The sequence below is a fragment of the Pan troglodytes genome, chromosome 8 (assembly GCF_028858775.2).
Source record: "Pan troglodytes isolate AG18354 chromosome 8, NHGRI_mPanTro3-v2.0_pri, whole genome shotgun sequence".
NCBI classification, from domain to species: Eukaryota; Metazoa; Chordata; class Mammalia; order Primates; family Hominidae; genus Pan; species Pan troglodytes.
In genome coordinates, this window is record NC_072406.2 from 97047660 (window position 1) to 97055395 (window position 7736).

The following is a 7736-nucleotide window of genomic DNA, read 5'->3' on the forward strand; positions in this document are numbered from 1 at the left end:
ACTTATTGACTTAGGATAAAGATTTAGAGAGCCAAACAATAATAGTGTGGTCTTCAACACCCCAGTGACAGCATTAGACAGATCACTGAGGCAGAAAATTAACAAAAAAAATTCTGGATTTAAATTTGACACTTGACCAATTGGACCTAATAGACATCTACAGAACACTTCAGCCAACAACCACAGAATATACATTATTCTCATTTGCACACAGAACATGCTCTAAGATTGACCACATACTTAGTTATAAAGCAAGCCTCAATAGATTAAAAAGAAGAAATCATATCAAGCCTATTCTCAGACTACGGTGGAGTAAAAATAGGAATCAATACCAATAGGAACTTCAAGTTCACACAATTATATAGAAACTAACCAACCTGCTCTTGAATTAGTTTTGGATAGACAACAAAATTAAGGCAGAAAGCAAAACACTCTTTGAAATGAGTACCTCTAAACAAGGAGGTAAAAGGTCTCTAGGAGAGACACATCATACCAAAACCTCTGAGAAATTACAAAAGCAGTATTTGGAAGAGAGTTTATAGTGCTAAATATCTACATCAAGAAGATAGATCTCAAAATAACAACCTAACATCACACATGGAAGAACTAGAAAAAAAAGAAGAAACTAATACCAAAACCCACAAAAGAAAAGAATTAACTAAAATCAGAGCAGGACTAAATAAAATTGAGAAAAAAATACACAAAAGATCAATAAAACAATAGGCTGATTCTTTGAAAGCACATACAAAGCACTGATGGCTAGATTAACAAAAAAAGAGACAAGATCCAAATTACTACAATCAGAAAGGACAAAAATGACAACTTACAACTGATCCCACAGAGACTATTACAAACACCTCCATGCACACAAACTAGAAAATCTAGAGAAAATGAATACATTTCTAGAAACATACAACCTCCCAAGATTAAATTAGGGAGAAATTGAAATTGTGAACAAATAATGAACTCTGCAAATGAATCATTAATAAAAACTTACCAACCAAAAAAAGCCCTGGACCACATGGATTCATGGCTTAATTCTACCAGACATACAAAGAAGAGCTGGTACCAATCCTACTGAAAACCAGTATCATCCTGCTACAAAAATCTGGCAAAGACAACAAAACAAAAACACTACAGGCCAATATCCCTGATGGACATAGATGTAAAAAATCCTTGCTGGGGGTGGGGATTACACCTGTAATCCCAGCACTTTGGGAGGCCAAGGGGGGTAGATCACCTGAAGTCAAGAGATCCAGACCATCCTGGCTAACATAGTGAAACCCCATCTCTATTAAAAATACAAAAAAATTAGCTGGGCGTGGTGGCGCATGCCTGTAGTCCCAGCTACTCAGGAGGCTGAGGCAGGAGAATCTTTTGAATCCGGGAGGTGGAGGTTGCAGTGAGCCGAGATCGCCCCACGCACTCCAGCCTGGTGAAAGAACAAGACTCCGTCTCAAAAAAGAAAAAAAAATCCATAACAAAGTACTAGCAAATTTAATCTAGCAGCACATTAAAATGTTAATTCACCACAAGCAAGTGGGCCTTATTCCTGGGAAGCAAGGTTGGTTCAACATATTCAAATTAATAAATGTGACTCACCATAAAGAGAACTGAAAGCAAAAACCATATGATCATCTCATTACACACAGAAAAAGCATTTGATGACATCAAATATCCCTTCGTGGCAAAAACCCTCAACGAAGTAGGCATTGAAGGAACATACCTCAAAATAATAAGAGCCCTTGTGACAAACCCACAGCCAACATCATACTGAATGGGCAAAAGCCGGAAGCATTTCCCTTAAGAACTGGAAAAAGACAAGGATGCTCATTCTCACCACTCCTATTCCGCATAGTACTGGAAGTCCCAGCCAGAGCAATCAGATAAGAGAAAGAAATAAAAGCCATCCAAATTAGAAAAGAGGAAGTTAAATTATCTCTCTTTGATGATGGTATGATTGTATACATAGAGAATCCTAAAGATTCTGCCAAAAGACTCCTAGACCTGATAAAAGTCTTCAGTAAAGTCTCAGGATACAAGATCAATTTACGTAAATCAGTAGCATTTCTATATACCAATAAAATTCAAACTGAGAGCCAAATTAAGAAGGCAATCCCATTTACAATGCTCACACAAAAAATAAAATACCTAGGAATACATCTAACCAAGGAGGTAAAAGATCTCTGCAAGGAGATCTACAAAACACCGCTGAAAGAAATAAGAGATAACACAAACAAATGGAAAAACCTTTCATGCTCATGAATTGGAAGAATCAATATAGTTATAATGTCCATATTGCCCCAAGTAATCTACAGATTCAACACCATTCCTGTCAAACTTCCAACACCATTTTTCTCAGAATTAGAAAAAATAATTCTAAAATTCATATAAAACCAAAAATGAGCCTGAATAGCCAAAGTAATCACAAGCAAAAAGAACAGAGCCAGAGGCATCATATTACCTGACTTCTATACCATACTACAAGACTTCCAAACTATACTACAAGGCTACAGAAACCAAAAGAGCATGGTCATGGTGCAACAATACACACACAGAACAATAGAACAGAATAGAGAACCCAGACATAAAGCCTCACAACTACACCCAACTGATCTTTGACAAAGTTGACCAAAATAAACAATGGGGAAAGACCTCCCTATTCAATAAATGGTGCTGAGAAAACTGGTTAGCCATATGCAGAAGAATGAGATTGGCCCCTCCTCTCTCACATATGTAAAAATTAACTCAAGATGGATTAAAGACTTAAATGACCAAACTATAAGAATCCTAGAAGTAATCCTAGAAAATATTCTTCTGGACACTGGCCTAAAGGAAGAATTTATGACTAAGTCCTCAAAAAAATGCAACAAAAACAAAAATGGACAAGTAGGACCTAATTAAACTAAAGAGCTTCTGCCCAGCAAAAGAAACTATCAATGGAATAAATGGAAAAGCTACAGAATGGGAGATAATATTTGCAAAATATGCATCCAACAAGGGACTAATATCCAGAATCTAAAAGAAACTTAAACAAATCAACAATAAAAAACTCCAAATAACCCCTTGAAAGGTGGGGGAAGACATAAACAGGTACTTCACAAAAGAAGACATACAAGCAACAAACAAACATATGAAAACATGCTTATGATCACTAATCAGCAGAGAAATGCAAATCAAAACCACAATGAGATACCATTTCACACCCGTCAGAATGGCTATTATAAAAAAATCTAAAAATAACAGATGCTAGTGAGGCTGTAGAGGAAAGGGAATGCTTACACACTATTGTTGAGAATGTAAATTAGTTCAGCCTCTGTGGAAAAAAGTTTGGAGATTTCTCAAAGAACGAAAAATAGAACTACACTGTCACTCAGCAATTTCATTACTGGATATAAACCCAAAGGAAAATAAATTATTCTACCAAAAAGACACATCCGCTCCTATGTTCAATTCAGCTCTATTCACAACATCAAAGACATGCAATCAACCTAGGTGCCAATCGACAGTAAACTGGATAAAAAAAATATGTGGTACATATACACCATGGAATACCACACAGCCGTAAAAAAAACAAAATCATGTCCTTTGAAGCAATATGAATGCAGCTGGGGGCCATGATTCTAAGCAAATAAACAAAAACCCAGAAAACCAAATACTTCATGTTCTCACTTAGAAGTGGGAACGAAACATTGGACACCCATGCTCATAAAGAAGGGAAAAAGCAGACACTTGAGACTAATAGAGGGTACAGGGAGGGAGGGGAGCAAAACTTGATAAACTTCCTTTTGTGTACTATGTTCACTGTTTGTGTGACAGGATCAATAGAAGCACAAACCTCAGTATCACAAAATATACCCTGTAACAAACCTGCACATGTAACCCCGAATCAAAAATAATAAAACAGATATCAACTTAAAACAATTGTGTTGAGATAGTTGATTGTCTATATGGCAAATAAAATTAGATTCATTAATTATACAGTTCACAATGATAAATTCTAGGGAATTAAATACTTTAATCAGACAGGAAGTGTTTAAAAAACTTCTAATAAGAAATATGAGAACATTATGAATTTGAGTTAGAGAAACATTTTTTAATCAAGACACAAAAAACACAAACTGTAAACTTGATTGACTGCAGTAAGATTAAGAAGAACATAAAGAGGAAGAAAAGACAAGTTATAAACTAGGAGAAATTACTTTTCATAGATATAACTAACAAAATATTAGTATCAGAAAATGCAAAGAACTCCCCAAACTCAATATAATTTAAACAAAGAATTCCATAGAGTGAAATAATGAACAAAAGATACAAATAGATTACAGAAAAGGAAATGCAAATAGCTAATAAAATATGAAAATATATCCAAACTCAGTAGTATCTAGGAAATACATATTAAGTACAATATAATATAATTTATATCTTCCTGAATGGCAAAAGTTAATGTCAAATGATGCAAATAACTGGTAAGAATGTGGAGCAATGCTAATTCTTATATACTGTGGAAGGGAGGTTGATTTGGTAAAACCACTTTGGAAAAAACTTCGGCATTATCACTTGATCTTAGCCAAAAGGCCGAGAAGCGATAAAAATTTGGTATTATCTAGTGAAACTGAAGATTAGCCTTTCCCTATGCCCTGAGCATTTCTTACAGAATGGGAGCACCTTGTGTACATGCAAGAGGAGCCAGGCACGAGGATCCTTCACAGCTGTGTTATTTGTAATATCAGGAAATTGTAAATGAATATCAATTCAGAGGAAAATGAAAATGTTATGATTATACAAAGAAATATTATAATACTATAGCAAAAAAGAAATATATTACTTAGATGTATCTCCAGAAAAAAGAAGCTCCAGAAGAACCCATTTGGAACAACATAACTTTTGTAAATTAAAAACAAAACAAAACAAGAGTAAACAAAATATTAGGATATGCACATATATTAAAACTGTGTAGAAAAGCAAAGCTGTGGTAAATACAAAAATTAGGAATATGAGAATGTAGTTACCTGTAGGTGGGAGAGAGAAGGATACAATTGCCGATTTTCATATACAAAATGTTCTGTTTCTTAAATCTGGTGGTGAGTTCATGGGTATCTAACTGCTATGTCTTATCTCTTTCATATGTGTAATTATTTAAATATAAAACATATTTGAAGATAAAGTATTAAATAAATGACTCAGTCAGTTATATTTCTAGGTTTTGTTTTGTTTTAAAAAGCAGCTCCAAAGCTAATGCAAAACATGTTATGCCAATTTTTAAGGCAGGTAGAATGAGTCAGAGTGTAATGTTCCTGCCCTTACTTAGAAAACAAATCCATTAAATATCTATAGTAAAGGCCTTCAACAGTCCGCATTTAGTTAAAAGTCAATAGATTGCTTGTTTTTGAACTCTGAGCTTAAATTCTCCTCCTAATCACATTAATTTAATTTCCTGAGACGTTTTCTTTTTAAAATAATTGTTATTGTGTGTATTTAAAGTGTACAACATGATGTTATGAGATACATGTAGATAATAAAATGGTTACTGGAGTGATGCAAATTAATATAGCCAACATTGTGGCTTCTAAGCCACATTTACTTGTTTTTTCTGTTTCTGTTTCATTTCAGGACACTTTGATGGCTCCCTACATCAGTCATGGAACATAGGAACCACGCTAGGTATTTCAGTAGTGAGTCCTTCTCTTCCCTCCACCTTTACAGTTTTCTTCTTGTGCCTTCTATTGGTAGAACCTAAAAGGAAACAGCTAGCCAAGATGACATTTTATTTCTAGGGTTTTACCTCCAGCATCACAAAGTGGAATATCAGAGGGTGGATTTGAAGCTGTGAGAATGTAGCTTACTGACGATCATGCTTTCCCTGTCTTTAGGCTTCAAGAACTGGACAACCTCAGAGCTTAGCTATGGGTCCATTTTGCCCCCTGTCTATCCTCTCTTGTTATGGAATCTCATCCAGTCTCATGCTTTCTATATCATATAAAATGAAACAGCTCCCAAATGTGTTTCTCCAGCTTTCACTTGCACTCCAGACTAGTATACCATCTACATAACTTGACAACTCTATTTGGATGCCCAAAAAGCAATTGCAAACTCAATATTTACAAAATGGAATTCTTGTAGTTTCAAACCTGTTTCCCTCTTCTCAGTTAATATCACCACCATTCACACAGTTTTTCAGGCAAAACACCTAAATGTAATTCTTGCTTTCTTCCTTTATATCACCCCATTCAACCTAATCAAAATTCTTGAGGTTTTACCTCCACAATACACTCAGATCCCTCATTTTCACCCAATGTGCATGGCCATGGCTGTGATACAAATTGCTTTTCACATAGACCACAAAGATAGCTTTTCAAACATTCTCCCTTGTTTGGTTCTTCATTCTTCACCCCACTTCACCCCGCTTCTCACATAGCAGCACAAGTGATCTTTAAAAAATATCAAGTATATCATGTTGTTTCCCCACTTAAAATCTTCAAGGATTTCCGTTAACAGAACAAAAAAGGCATCTGTGACCCCACATGACCTAGACCCTACATCTCCGTGATCATCTCACACGGTTCTCCTTCTAGCCCACTGCTTTCTGGCCCCACTGGCCAGGATGCCCTGTCAGTACAATGCATGGCTGGCTCTGACTATCCTACAGATCTGAGTTTATTTATTTATTTATTTATTTATTATTTTTTTGAGACGGAGTTTTGCTCTTGTTGCCCAGGCTGGAGTACAATCTCGGCTCACTGCAACCTCTCCTTCCTGGGTTCAAGCGATTCTCCTGCCTCAGCCTTCCAAGTAGCTGGGATTACAGGTGTGCACCACCATGCCTAGCTAATTTTTGTATTTTTATTAGAGACAGGGTTTTGCCATGTTGGCCAGACTGGTCTCGAACTCCTGACCTCAGGTGGTCTGCCCACCTCGGCCTCCCAAAGTGCTGGGATTACAGGCATAAGCCACCGCGCCTGGCCCAGATCTGAGTTTAAACATGACTTTTTCGCAGAGGTCTTTCCTTATGATCTGTGTAAAGTTGCCCCCTTGCCTTCCAGTTACACCCTATCATTTCATACTATTTACGGTCTGTTAATAATTGTACTTGAAGTTTTTTTCCACGTGTTTCATAGCTAGACTCTAACATCTGTGTGGGTAGTGACCTTGTCTGTCTTTAAACCACTGCATCTCCAGGATCTATAACAGTGTCTAGCACATAGTGAAGTTCAATAAACATTCGTTGAATTAGCAAGGCCCATGAGAGCAGTCCAGCTTTCAATCATTTCCATGCTCATTGTTCAGGGTAAACTCAGTAAAAAGTAGACCAACATGTGAGGGGGATCTCATATGTTAAAAGAAAAACAGACCAGTTAAATTTAACAGAAGTTCAATTGAGCAAGGAATGATTGGTGAATTGGGCAGCCCTACAAACCAGAGTAGGTTCAGAGCAACTCAGGTGCTGCTGCACGGTCAGAGGAGATTTATAGACAGAAAAAGGAAACTGACATATAGAAAAAAAGAAGAAAGGTAGAAAAACATCTGCACTGGTTACAGCTCAGTGTTTGTTTGCCTTATGTGATCACGGTTTGAACAGCTGGCCACCTTTGGTCAAAATTCAGTGATTGGTACAGGAATAGATTATAGTCTGTTTACACAACCAGTTTGGTTACAGTTCACTACTTATGGAGAAACCTTTAGTACAAACTTAAAAACAAGGAGGCAGCTTTAGGCTAAACCTAATTTAACTCATG

The 7736-nt window shown here is 36.4% G+C and overlaps 1 long non-coding RNA gene across 1 annotated transcript in view; it reads left to right on the forward strand.

The window, feature by feature from the left end:
• Window positions 1–7299, forward strand: part of LOC107966935 (uncharacterized) — a 31256-nt gene extending 23957 nt beyond the window's left edge. Inside the window, exon 3 of the long non-coding RNA XR_001706992.4 lies at window positions 5614–7299. This is a non-coding gene — a long non-coding RNA (uncharacterized LOC107966935). The remainder of the gene's footprint in view (window positions 1–5613) is intronic.
• Window positions 7300–7736: the final 437 nt, after the last annotated feature.